Below are 14,464 nucleotides of genomic sequence, written 5' to 3'. Positions count from 1 at the left end.
GCTGAAGAATAGAGGTGGCTTTGTTTAGTCTGCTCTTATGAGCTTTTTACTTGATCCTTCCCTGGGTTTGTAAAAATGACCAGATAAACTGCCAGCAGTGGAGTCCCCAGGAGGACTCACAGTGCTGCAGAGCCTGAGGGAGGGAGGGAATGACATATTTCCCACCTGAGGAAATATGGATGGAGCTCTATAGGAGCTGTGGAGAATTTCCTTCAAATATCTTCTCTGGCCTTACAGTTTCAATTCCCCAAAAATGTTCTTCCTGTGTGGAGATCTTATAAGATCAGTGCTGAAATCAGCTACAGACCAGTGATACCCCCACTCCTGCTCCAGCTGTTCTGAAGTGGTCTAGCTCAAAGGTGGGCCCTGGGCTTCTGTCTTATCTGATGAAGAGCTGACCTCCTCCCCATTCTTGCTTGTGAGGATCCCTGGACCACTGTTGTGCAGATACAAAGGTGGTCTGTAGTCATCCAGCGATTCTGAGCCCACAGGGGGCAGTCTTGGTCCTGACCGGTGTGCTGGGTGAGGTGGAGCACAGAAAGGGAGGGGAGGCCTCCACAGGTTGTCCAAGCCTCTTCCAGGAGGGGCTTAAAGCTCTCTATCCCAGCAGCTCAGCAAGGGCACACAGCCCCCTGGCTTCTCTGACCCCAGGCCTAGTTTGGCCACAGTTTGCTGAGTCCGAGCTGCCTAAAACTGCTCTTGGCAGCAGGGTTCTGAGATACAGTTATCTTTATGGAAAGGAAGCGGCCCTTTCCCTCTTCTCTCGGCCCCCTCACTACCTCTGCTGTATACAGAGCTAGTTTGACTCCCTCATTTTCAAAACAACGACTTAAGCCACAGCATGCTAGTGACAGGTCTGTGCTGTCCAACTTGTACCTGTAACTGTCTAGCAGTGCCAACCCCATGGCGTGGCTACAACTTTGAATACTGCCTTGTTCCCCGCCTGTGCTGTGTTTTGATTCCAGTTGCATTTTTTATGGGGGGGGGGTACTAGAGATTTAACCCAGGGGTACTTTACCACAGAGTTAAATCCCCAGCCACCCCCACTTTTTTTTTAAAGACAAGGTTTCATTAAGTTGCTTAAGGCCTTGCTGAATTGCTGAGGTTGGCCTCGAACTTGCAATCCTCCTGTCTCAGCCTTGCAAACCACAGGGATGACAGGCATGTGCCATTGCACCCAGCTCTCTCATCTTTAAGGAAATGTTAACCTTGGTCCTACCTAGTAAAGGAAAAGATCTTCTGTTTCACCTGAAATTTAAGGAAAATCATTTGTAGACTATTTTAAACAATCTTCGGCAGGGGGGAAGATAATTGAACTGGAACTCAATAGGATGGTGTTCTTGTCTCAACTCTGCAACCAACGGGCTACTGGCCTTAGGCATGTCATCTGACTTCTCTGGGGTTGTTTCTTCACCTGCCAAATGACAAAATGGTCTTCACGTGGCTTCCTAGCTCTAACATTATAGGATGTTATATTTTTTTAATGAAAACAAAACAAAACAAAACAAAAAGATGTTCTACATTTTTTGTTGAATATTCCTTCCTTACCAGCTGAATGTAGCTGATGTTATTAATTTATTCTCTAAAACATAATGTGAAACTAGTTGATGACATCAACCTTAGGCAGCACTTGTGATGCTCCAGGAAGATTTTTTTCTGCTTAGGGACCACTGAAGTCCTAGCAGGTATTCAGAATGTATGTCTGTGATGGGTGCCAAGTGTTAACATAGATGATCTATAGGAGAGTTAATGCCAGTCCAAAAACACTGCCAAGGAGCTCATGATTCAGCCGCTGGGCTCCATCTAATCTGGCTGTGTTTTTTACAGTGGGTTGGTGGGCCTAACCTCGAAGCGTGTGGGACAACAGATAGAAAGTCCAGGTCACAGTCCCAGAACATCCTGTTAGTGGTCAGCCGGCTACCTTAAAGAAACACAGGCCATTTAGGCCCTTTACAATCGAACATCTCTTCCTGGAAAGAGAAGAGAGCCTCATGGCTCAGACTGGGTTGAAGCCATCAGCCTGGACTGAATCCCCACCCTGCCAAGTTTGCTGAGTGAAAAAGGGCATTTGATTGACCTCAAATTCCTCACCCATAAATGGACATACTAATAGTGCCTGCCTCGTGGGGGTTGTGTGGATGGAGGACTTAATTTAGAGCACTCAGAACACTACCTAGTACATAACAAATAATGTGATTACTGTATTATCATGACTTCCCCCCAAAGTAATTACTGGAAATCTGAATAGGACTAATTCACCACTGATTTCTGTAAACTTGTCAAGGTACTGTTGAATGAGACTCAGACTAGAAATTAGGAGACAGCCAACTTCAGTATAGACATTTTATGTTATTGATGCATTCTTAATAAGAAAAAAATTAATAAATTAATTTCACAGTTGCACTGACTTCCAATATAAATGAAGACATGTTTTATTCCTGGACCTGTTTAATTATTGTCAGCAGTTTCAAATAGCTCAGTATCCCAGAGTTCTTATAGTAGCTAATAAACCATTAAAACCAAACCCAACCCAGATGATTGCTCTAGAAGAACACACACTTAGCTAGTATCTATTAGGCACCTTGTCTATGCCCAGCATTGTGCTTGGCACTGTGGAGAAAAAGGGCGAAAAGTTGCAATTCTGCGCTACCCAGCAGGATCACAATCTGAAGGACAGACAGCTACTCAACACACCATTAAAGAAATCAGTATGCTGGAAAGGGCTGGGAAGGTTTCAGAGGACATAACATGTAAACTAAGATATTAGGATGGCAGGAATTTTTCAAAAAGAGGAGGTGAAGGCCTTCCCAGGGAGCATCCTGAAGAACAGGCAGAGTAAGCATGAGATGGGCATCCTCTTCTCTGTGCTTCCTGATGAGCTGTTTCTAAAGGCAGGCCACAGCTTAGTCTAGCTCACTAGCTCCTGGCACTTCCTGGGCCCCACCCAGCAACCTCCCTAGCAGGGGCCTTTCCACCCCTGTGGAAGAAGATCAGAATCCTGTCTCTTCGCCCCTTGTCCCACTGATGGGCCTCTCCCTACAGCTCAGAAGCACTGGATCTTTCCCTTATTTCACTGCTACCTCTGTGCTCTCTCTGTACCAGGAACCTCCTTCCTTTTCCTGTCACTCTGTGTTAATCGGCCCTGGCTAACAGGGAGCATAAGGAAGGCTTCTAGGATTCTACTCTGCACTCTTGGGCATATGAGCTGGAACTTGAAAAGCATTTGCTCTTTGTCATGAATGGTGACTCGCCTCTGTAGGGCATCAGTCCCAAGGCAGACAAACTTGTCTAGCCTCCCTTTAAGGCAGGATCGACAGGGGCACCACATACCAGTGTGTTGGTCCAGGATCTTTCTGTGCACAACTGGAGGCCCTGTCATGCTAGCACCAATCTTGAGGCGCAAAAGCAGTGCACAGTTCCTTCTGGTTGGCTGCCATCCAAGATGGTCTGAGCTGAGCCCAAACAGCAACGTGTTGTTCTTCAGACCAGAGGAATTACAAGCAAGAGACTCAATCAGTACTGGCCACAGTCACCAACCAACAGTGGGGCAGCACCCTCAATGGCTCTGCCTCATGTGGGTGTTTTTGTCCACTCCCAGGAATCAGCATCACCATCATTAGTGAACATCTTCCAGCACACACTTAATAGTCACCTCCAGGTGGTGCTTTGTCTAGGACTGTACAAAGTGCTCATGCATGAGCAATGAATGACTTCTGCATTCTAAGCAGCAGCAAAGACTGAGGCAAAGAGAACTACAGCAATACACAGTCTCTTCCAAGGGAGTTTGGAATTGGTGCTCCCTGGTTAGATCTGAAATGCTCCTTAAAAGGGGTAAACCACTGGGTGGCATGTGTATATGTCTATGTGTGTGTCTGTGTGCACAGGAATCTGCATGTGGTACATAGTGAAGACAGGAGGTTGCAGGGTTGCACATTTGTGTGCACTAATACAGAATAACGGTGAATATAAAGGATGTGCATAGGCATAGAGTGAGGTAGTATGATTTTTATTACATGTAAGTAAAAAAAATCTTCCAGGCTTAACCCGGGCAGCATCTGGCTCAAAACTCATCCCTACAAATAATATTATTAGAAGCCCTCAATGTAATAGGAAGAGTTCAGGGATTCAGCTAACATCCTTTCTTCAGCAAGTATACAATGGGATTCAGTATAAACTCAGCACTCTTGTTACATTTGCTAAAATATAATTTGATCTTTATGCATTACGCATATACTATTTTAGACAGATGAGACATAAACTCATCTCCATTATTTATTAAAAACTTAGTCAAAAACGGGCAAAGAAAACTTCAGGCTCATCAGATCTCTGGCTGATAAGTACAATGTTAACTCTGGGGTTGTTCAGACAGCCCTTGCTCAGGTGTTAATGGTCTGTCCCATCTCTGGCGTCACAGACACCTGAGTCTCTGTCTTCTCCCCATCCCTGCTGAAGTTATGTACTGCAGATTTCTCTCCTCTACTTCTTCAGAGTGTGAAAGTGTTATCAAAGTCATTTGACTCCTGGGCCACAAAGCTGGGGCTGGAACACAAGTGCAGAGTCCCAAGCCTGTGGCCCTTTTCACTTTACCACTTTGCCTTCGGCAGAGGATGCCATGTGAAAGGAATTAAGCAAATGAGTCAGTTGATAATCATGTCTTAATTTAAAAGTGACTTAAGTCTCAAGGGTATACACTATCTCTGAGGACTGGCGGGCATCCAGAACCAGGGCAGTGAGGGCAAGCAGAGGGGCCATCTGCCTTCAGGCATCAGCACATGGGGCCCCAAGAAGATGCAAATTTTTAAAAATCCTAGTGCCAAAACTTTGTCTGCAGCAAGAGAAAACGGTGTCTGGTCTCCTGCAGGTGGCATCTTCCTTCATCGCGCCACTTGCTGGCTAAGCATGATGCCTCCCAAGGTTAGTGCCACATCAGGACCAACCCAGGCTTAGGACTCCGGCTATCAGAGGTAGGAACATTTCTGGCCTTGAGAGTGGCCTGCAGTTTTAAGCAGCGGAGAGTTCAGGGTCCCTTGGGAAAGGGTCACGCGTGTGTTTTGGGGTCTGGAGATTTTGCTGTTTCATCAGACCCCCTGTCCTACAGTCCCAGAGTCTCCGTGAACTTTGGCTGCTTGGCATCACAAGACCAAGGGCCACATTCTGGGAACTCGCTCAGCTTCTGGGGGCTTTCAACACTCTGTGTGAGGACATGTCATCTGAGGAATTCCTCCCACTGCACCATTTCAGGCCCTCAGCCTCAGTCTCACTTGGGACCCTGTGTCTCTTCCTGGGTTTGGCGCAGCTCCCTTCAGCCAGATGCGTCACTGCCCGCCTCATCCTGGCACTTCCCAGCACTAGGCCCTTGGTTCGCTCCAGCCCTGGCAGCTTGGCAGAATGTACAGACTTCTCTTTCAGGGGGACAAGTCAGCCTCATTCAGGGAACACGGCCCTTGGGGAATATGCTTTTTTTTAAAGCAGAATGTCCCTTTATGAATCCTTCTAGCCTTTTAAACACGGACATTAAAAATAAAGTCCCACTATTATGGCAGCTATCAAGGACTCACAGGGATTCTTAATTCTCAGTTTCAACTTCTGCTGCCCAAACACAATCTTTTTACCATCTGTGTCAGGTTAGTTACAAAGCACTGTTATTATTCTGGGCTACACAATGTTGGCCTGACCCACTCGAACACAAGAAATTTTGCTGATTGATTTAGTTATTCTGTTCATATAAACGACTCCAGTTGTACAGCTGTTTCTGATTAGCCAATGTACTGCTGAAGTTATGTACAAATAATTTTATAATGAACTCAGCAACTACAAGGGCAGGAGAAGTAGAATCTAGTCTCACCTCCCAGAAAAATAAGCAGGAGCAACAAGGGCAGGGGATGTGGACAGCAGTCCAGGTTTAAATTCCTATCTGCTGTGATTCACTTTTTCCTCTTTATGTAATTCAGCAGAACTTAAAACTCTCAAAGAACCTTTGTCTTTAGACTTTTGGATTCAGGAGGGAAAGCCAATTAGCTCTGCAGGCTTAGAACTCTTTTAAAATTTCCTATCTTTGTATTTTGTTAAGTTTCTGCTCTTCCCATTAAAACATTTATATTTCCTAAGAAATATAAATAATATCCTTTTAGAAGGGGAAAATTGGGATTGAAATGTCTATATTTACTTTATTATAAATACAAATCAAGTGTTTTGTTTCATTTCAATGCAGGACAATTAAGCTCTGTGAGCTTAGGCACAAGTTTTTCTTTTCTAGTTCTAGAAAACAAATCATATGCACATTAGCAAAATTAAGCAAAAGACAGCATGTAAATGAATCAAATGAGTGAATTTCCTTAAAAAGGTAGAAATCATGACAAGTGCTCCCTAAAGAAATCATCTGAAAGAAAACAGGAAAAAGAGATTAGAAAGTTTATACTTCTAAAATGAAGCATGCTGGCAAGAATGTGGGGAAACAGATATTTTCAAATAGTGTTAGTGAGACTTGAATTACTACAACTTTTGGAATAGTACTTTGGGGACCCGACAGACAGAAATAAAAGCTTCTGTATGTTAGCATAATATCTCTCTCTCTCTCTCTCTCTCTCTCTCTCTCTCACACACACACACACACACACACACACACACATACAAATGTGTTCTGAGAACTACCATATTGAAGAAAACTTAAAATAATATGAATGATTAAGTAAATTAAGCATCCATGACATATAAGAGTTTTTTCATCTGGAGATAATGTCTCCGATGCTTTATTATGTTTTTTCAAAAATGTAGCCTAAGACTGGGGGTGTGGCTCAGTGGTACAGTGCTTCCTTAGCATGGGGCAAGGCTCTGGGTTCAGTTCTTAGCAAAGCAAAAGCAAAAAAAAAAAAAAAATGTAGCCTAGTGTGTATAATTCTATTTTTAACCCTAGAAGGTGTGTGTGTGTGTGTGTGTGTGTGTGTGTGTGTGTGTGTGTGTTTATAGTTACATAAGCAAAGAGCAAGCTGTGGAACTGATGATATTGATTACCCTGAGGGAATTTGAGGGAGATAGAAAAATCATTCATTTAAAAAATATATTTCTATTGTGATTGTCTATTGTGATTGTCTTATTTTTAGGACACACATAAATACTTTTGTAACATGAGCACATTTGAAACTACAATATAATTTTTAAAAAGTGATAGAGTCACATTTTCAGCAAAAACAAGGAAGCAAAGGCTCTAAACTACAAATATTGAGCACTGGCCCAGTGGTTAACAACTTCTGCCAAGCTCTAAGAAACAACACGTTTTATCACAGCAAGTGGAAATGATGTGTAAGAGAATTTTGTACAGAAAGGAATTTTATGATTAAAATAATACCATAATACTATCCTCACAGTTCATTAACCAAGTGAAATTTTTTTTTCTCCTTCTCCCAGTTCCTCATCAAAAAGGGAAGATTAAAGGAAGAGGGATTATGATGTCTAAGTAGTGAAGTTCTAGTCCTGAAAGCTTATAAAATGTTACTCAAAGCTCCAAATTTAATAATGTAATTTTTGCATTTGTCTCAAACAAAATGTGAAGCTTTAAAAAAGAAAGAAAAAATGGTAAAACCAGAAAAAAGAATAGGGTGAAATTTTACTCACAAAATCCAAGATTATTTAAACTGACATTCTTGGTTCTTTCTTACTTTGCATGGCAATCAAATTCTGGCTGTAGCAGACAAGCACAGGCCCTTCTTAAAGTAAACTGCTTTATTGCTTTTTAGAAAGGATTTTAAATTGTTCAACTACTTTGCCTTTTTCTAGGCCCTGAAAAATCTAATGAGAAATTTTGGAACCATCTGACACTTGCCTTAGTGTCCGGCAGCCTGTCTTCTGAAACCTGGTTCGGTCTTCTTCTTTTACCGTCTACCCACTTCTTTCTCAACCCATCTCTGTGGTCCTTCCTGAAGTCCCACCCCAGTAAGCCTAATGCTACACACATATGTGTGCCGCTTATAGCATGCAGGCCTGTTTAAGAGCCAGGCATTTTCATTCTCTCATATCTGGAGGCTGATCTGACTGTCTCCATTATTTAACTATCCATCCCCATAACACAGGACTATTGTGGTCAGGACACTGATCTCACTGTTTACATTCTCACAAAGTAAATAGCTAGGGTACAAGTTTTCTCAAGATCTTCAAAGTCTGAAGGTTCATTGCTTTCAAAATCTATCTTGCTAGGGAACAAGGAGTCTCAGGATTCCCTGACCATTATTTAATAATGTATTCTACAGCTTACCATTGCATCACTCCAAGAGAGGGTCAGATTCTCCCTTAGTCCCTCCCAGGCCTAACTTATAGAATGCAGGCCTGTTTAAGAGCCATATGTATGTGTGTGTGTATGTGTATGTATATATATATATACACACATGCTCATATATACACACATATATAAATACATGTAAATATATGTGAATGTATATTGCAAAGGAGCATGTATTATCTATGTAAGAAAATAAAACATAAAAATAAACTTTTACTTTAATTTATAATTAACTTCACTTGCCCAGAAAATTATTTGGCTCTGAATTTTCCATTTTATTCACCAGTTCATTGCTGCCACAGGTACCCCTTCCCTAATAGAACCGCTATCCCCCAAAGAGAAAGGAGCCTATGGCAGTAGGGGAGGCTGGTCCCCTTCAATCTCACTCAGCCTTCTTCCTCATGTTGTACACTTCTTCTCAAAACCAAGGGTGTGAGATCCACAGGCAGGAGAGTCCATCCTCGTTCATGTGAAAGGGAAAGAGATGCAAGTAGCAGACCAGGAAGCATCACTCTTTAGATTCTACAATAATGATTTTTGCCCTTCCTTATAAGAACACAAGATCTTATTCCTTTATTTGTAGTCTCATTGTTATTTTTCAACTTAGAAGATATAAAAAAACATTTAAGGTTAATTATGCATATGCATACTCATATCAGTGATGGAGAAAGACCCTCTTAGGATGAATTTCAAATCCTAGCATCTTCAGAAACCCAATGCTCTTCTGCAAAACTATGATCTACTTTGCCTTTAGGAAAAAAATCACTCACCTCAACTCTTCCAGAGTAACAGAAATAAATAGCCACTGAACACTTATTCATCAAAAATCTATTTCAAGATAGTATAAAAATGAATTTTTTAAAAAAGTATTTCAAAAGAGTCTACAATCTAAAGAGGAGACACATGTGACTATAATCCAGGACAGAGTGGATTTCAAGTCACAGGAGAGGCCCACACCAACAGCAGAAGAAATGTACTGAGACTTAAGTAGCTTATTCTTACAATGTGAACCAAGTTTATCAACATCATTCAACTAATGTGGTCTTAGGTAATTGTGTCTCTCCTTTATTTTAGATATGTTCTTCTTTCACTGAATGTTATCAAAGTCTACTGTTTTTTGCTTCTCAACAACCAACTGTGACCAATCTGAAGATTCTACAGTAAATTCAGAGAAAGGGCAGTGTGGCAGGAAGGAATGGCAAGGCAAAGGCATGCAGATGGGAATGGGAAAGCTCTGTTGAGCTAAAGCCTTGACACGAGAAGCAGTGTGCCCTAAGGCTGGTGGTGGAAGGAAGGGTTGAAGGGCAGTGTTGGGAATCAGATGCAACAGGTCTGAGGACTCTTTTGCTAGCTGTGTAACCTTGGGCAAGGTACCTAGCTTCTTCCATCCTCAACTTCCAAATATACAAACAGAAATCTCACAGGGTTGCGTGATTATTAAATGATTCAATTTCATGACATAGTAAGTGGTAATCTTAAAGGACAAAAGGAAGGGAAAGAGGGAGACAGGAAGAAAGGGGGAAAAGAAGGAAGGAAGGGAGGGAAGGAGAGATTTTTTTTAAAGCTTGGACAAGATCATAAAAAGCTTTGAAGAATTTCATTCACTTAAATAAAATTGAAAGATTAAAAGAAATTGAGTTATACTGAAAATATGGCTTATTAGAAAGGAAAAAATGTACTCAGAGTATATTTATATTTTGCACTCAATGCGAAGTGTTACATAGTGACATGTTCTTACAATGCTAACCACACTATCAAGGCTACTAAACTAACAAAAACTGTAAGTGTATCTTCTGTTTATTTTAACTACATTCTTCTTTCATTGAATGTTAGCAAAGTCTACTATTTTTGATTTTCAACTACTTTTGGGACCAATCTGTAATGCTCAGCATGCCTCCCCGCACTCAAAGTTCCCTGACCCCTGGCCACAAGAAGGAGCAGTGGTATACCCATCTGATGGACCTGATTACTGTACCTGTGACCAAGGCAGCTTGGCCTGGGGAAGTGAGTCTAATTCCTGGTCATCCCCTCATGGATACAGCCACTGTATGACTACCACAACATGTTAACCTGCTATTTTCTGGTGCAAAGGGCCAGGAAAGTGATACATCTTGTCTTTGTTTTCTGTCCTTAATTGTCCTGCTAACCTTAGCAGAGTAGGTTCTACTGAGTAAGCAGGCACTGCAGGCTGGTGGCCCCCAATAATACCATTCTCAGTGAGATCTCTCCTTCTCAGGGTTAAGAGAATACAGCATGTGAGATGACTGATGTGAAACATTCAGTAAACTACAGACAGCTAAGGGATCGTTATTATTATTATTATTATTATTATTACTACTACTACATATTAATTTGTTTTTTAAAAAGAAGTTTCTATGTTTAGGCTCTTTTTGCCAACAGTGTCTTCTACATACTGACACTGATAATACTAATGCTAATAATAATAGCCCACAAATACCCCAAAACAGCACTATTGCAGATGATCTGCTAAGTGACCCACATACAAACTACATCTGACCCTCAAAACAATCCTTTGAGTTAGAGGTTGTTATTCTCATTCTAATGGTAAAGAAACAAAGACCTTGTGAAAAATAGTACTGGGACAGGAAAAGCAAGATGAGTCTGACTTCATAGCCCATTCTATAACCATTAGGAAACTCTGCCCTTAGCAGCACCTTGGCAACATCTCAGCAACACCTATAAGCTCTCAAAATAGATCTCAGAAGCCCAAAATAGATTCCTAAATCCCACACTTACAGAATCAAACCTTTATAAGCTTCTTGTCATACTCATGGATAAAAGCCAGCCTACTTCAATGCTAGTTTACATGTGTTAAGCAGATAGTGTTACTTAACTAAATGCAGATACTCTGGAGACTTTGCTGAGTCTAGAGTTTTTATTATTCAAAAGTATATAAGAGACAGAGTTAATTATTCCAACCTGATCATATACCTGCAGGGGACAAATATTAGGGCTGGGCAATACAATGAGGCTGAGTGAGGCTGCCACAGGGAAGGAAAACCTGCAGTGTCCCTCAACTGGAGCAGAACCAGTGAGATACAATGTAAATGTACCTATTTTTAATCTTCCTGTGGCTGACACATAGCAAACAATAAATATTTGTTAAATGAACAAACTAATGACAGACTAACTCCCTCCAGCTGGAGGGAAATTTTCTCCTTAAAACTTTCTGAATTTGATCTGCATCTTTTTTTCACCTTATGCTTTGCATTCCTGCTGTTTGAAACCAGTCTCATCTGTAATTCAAAGGTAAACATTCGGGAACAAACTCCTTCTTTTTCTGAGCGAAGTTTCGCTATAGCTGTGACCTCTAGCAAGGACCCTCAAAGCTCAGTGAATATTGATTTTATTCCAACTGTTTCCTGATTCACATTCACATCTGTAGGTCCCAGCAAAGCATAAATGTGCCTACCAAAGCTTCAAGAACCACGGCATAATTGTGGCTTGCTGGGAAACAGCAGCAGAGAGACCTCTGTGTGGAAATCATTAGGAATTTAGTAGGCAACACTGGAGGACAGGCCTCAGGAAGACCACAGCTCTGGGAGGTAGGATCCCAGATGCTTGGAAATAAAGGGGTTATAGCAACAGATTAAAAAATTGTATTTGTTTAGCTTTGTTCTCCTTGTTCTGTTGTGGAAACCACATGTTGCAAAAATTATAACCATAGTTAGAACACCTTGGAATACCAAAGACAGTGATGCAGACCTAGTACAAAATACCAACCACAAAAGAAGGCTCGTGGTGGCCTGAGCATCTGAGACAGTAAATTTAAAGGATGTTGGAGTACTACCTTCTCTTCACTGCCAACCCCCTTTCAGCTCATCATTGCTCTTGTGTCTTAGTGCTGCCCACTGATAGTGCCTAGATGGCCTTTTATGTCAAGCTACTTTTTGCTGTTTCACACCCCATTGTCCAACTTGATCTTTATGCCCTGGGACAAGAGGAAACAAAGGTTATCAGCCCCATTTTTGAATGAGATAAGTAGGCTCAAGTTGCATGATATGCCTATATAGGGACCAAAAGGTGGTTAAACATTCAGAAGACAATTTATGAACTGAAAAAACAAACAAAAGCATGAATCCCTCCAGCTGGAAATACATTCATCTTCTCTAAATGTTCCAAAATTCATCTTATCTTGCTTTCCAGTCTCTTTGTTCTACATCACACAATCTAAAAGAATATTAGTTGCTTTTCTGGAAGAAAAGTTGTGGTGGGGGCTGGGTAGGTCCCAGGAAGTAAGCCAACATTAACCAGCTGTTTTAGAACACCTGCAAAGCCTAGTCAGCAGGCTTCTAGTCAACAGGTAATGGGCTCTCAATGGTACTTGGGGATTTGTAGACTGTAACACTTCCAGGTTGCTGAGAAACTCAACCTTGTGGAGATGACAGGCAGGGAAATACAGAGAGCATGGATACACAAGTGCAGTGTTGTTTAGCATTGTAAAAGGGATTAAGATGCACGGTGCTGATAGCCTATGCAGAGTTTTCTCACTTTACAAAGTCTAAAGGTGATTTACAAACTGAAACAGAACATTTCTTGGATTTATTTTATCCCTTATAGAAATAGACATTTTTTGTGGAGGCAAAACCTACCAATGATCCAAAATGAAGCTGCAGTGTCTTTGTGAAATGGCTTTGGAAAAGTGGCATAAAGGGCGGGATCTGTACCTGGCTCTGCAGCTGCACTGCACTTCCTGGGGTTTGAGGCTACATATGCCAGGCAGGAGAAACGGGGAACCCGGTGGTGTCCAGCGAAGACCCAGGGGACAGAACTAACTAGCGATTTTCAGAAAAAGGTACTAAGTCCACTCAAAGCTGACAACCTGCAAAGCTTCTGAAGAACTCAGATAAATCCTGGAGCCTGGAGCTTATCCTAGGGGGTAATAGTCCATTGGGAAATAGGCAGAGCCAGAGACTTAACCAGGCATTCCTTATACAGACACACCCTTTATTAACCTCTGAGTTCAAGGTGTAGCCGTCAGTCGAAGATCTGGGTCACCCCTAAATCCGCTGGTTTTCCTTACACTTGCAACTTTTAACAGTTCTTTCTTTAACAAGAAAAGTATGTTAATAGAAAGGGCGGGGGTGCAAGACTGAAGTGAAGCTGTCCGAAGAGGCCCAGACGAAAAGCGCTGACCAGCACTGGCCGTGCCTCTAGGGACAACACAGCCCACTATTGCGCGCGTCTATGCAGATCATCGATCGGCTATTTGGGAGCTTTGAGAGGAAAGCTCCTTTTGTGGGAGGGGCACGCTCCCTTCAACTAGGAAAGCGAGGCGGTGCCAGAGTATGATGTGTCCGGCGGTTTGCCCGAAAGTCCCCCTCGCTCGAGCTGGGGATATAGATGCGCCCCCGGGGCATCGCCGCAAAGCCCCCGCGCAGGAGGCTTCTGCGGGAGCGGGTCGCGAGCCCCTCCGGGCGGCCCCGAGTCCACTGAGACCAGCAGCGCGCCCAGCGCGGCAGCGCCCGCGTCCGGAGTCACGGCCGTCCGCTGCCCCTTCCTCCCGGGCCATCGACCCGGTGGGCAGGACGCGCGGGCCGCGGGGCCTGGGATCGTGTCCCTCCCGAGGCCCCGCCTGCGCCCACCGCCTGCAGGGGACGCGGCCTCGGCATCCCGAGCTGTCCCGCCCGCGTCACCGGTGCCGAACCCCGCTTCAGAACCCCGCCGTCGAGCCCAGACCCTCGCGGCGTCCCTGCATTCCCCGGACCCCGGGCCGCGCCCAGAGCGGTGGCAGTGAGCGTCCCTTACCACGCAGCAGCTCCGGGCGGCTCCACGGCCCCGCGGCGCGCCGGGCATTTTTTGGGGGAAACTTCTCCCAGGGTCCGAAGGGCTGAGCCGACCGGGAAGGAAAAGCGCTCAGCGCCGGGAGGCTGCGACCATCCGGGAACTTCGCCGAGATGTAAACCCTCCCCCTCGGCTCCGCGCCCCCCCTCCCCCGGCCCCGCCACATGTGGACGCGCTGCGAGGCCGCCGCCGGCCCTGCGCCCTTCCCTCGGTGCGCCGCGCCCTCCCCGCCTGTTCGGTGCTCCGCGCCCTGCAAGAGTGTGGCGGGAACGGGGTGGTAGGAGGCTGGGGTTCGTGTTTTCCTCCGTCACACTCGCAGAGGGGGATGAGGCGGTGGGGTCCAGGACAGGCGTTTGCAGAAGCGCGGGACCTGGAAGGGGAGTCTAA

General features: G+C 43.9%; 1 protein-coding gene across 1 annotated transcript in view; it reads right to left on the bottom strand.

The window, feature by feature from the left end:
• The window catches only part of Wipf1 (WAS/WASL interacting protein family member 1), a 116,724-nt gene extending 102,556 nt beyond the window's left edge, over positions 1-14,168 (bottom strand). The window contains exon 1 of the mRNA XM_071619050.1: positions 14,042-14,168. The gene's annotated coding sequence lies outside the window, so the exon portion shown is untranslated. The remainder of the gene's footprint in view (positions 1-14,041) is intronic.
• Positions 14,169-14,464: the final 296 nt, after the last annotated feature.

This window comes from Marmota flaviventris, chromosome 11 (genome assembly GCF_047511675.1).
Source record: "Marmota flaviventris isolate mMarFla1 chromosome 11, mMarFla1.hap1, whole genome shotgun sequence".
Taxonomy (NCBI): domain Eukaryota; kingdom Metazoa; phylum Chordata; class Mammalia; order Rodentia; family Sciuridae; genus Marmota; species Marmota flaviventris.
This window is presented reverse-complemented; position numbering and strand designations above follow the sequence as displayed.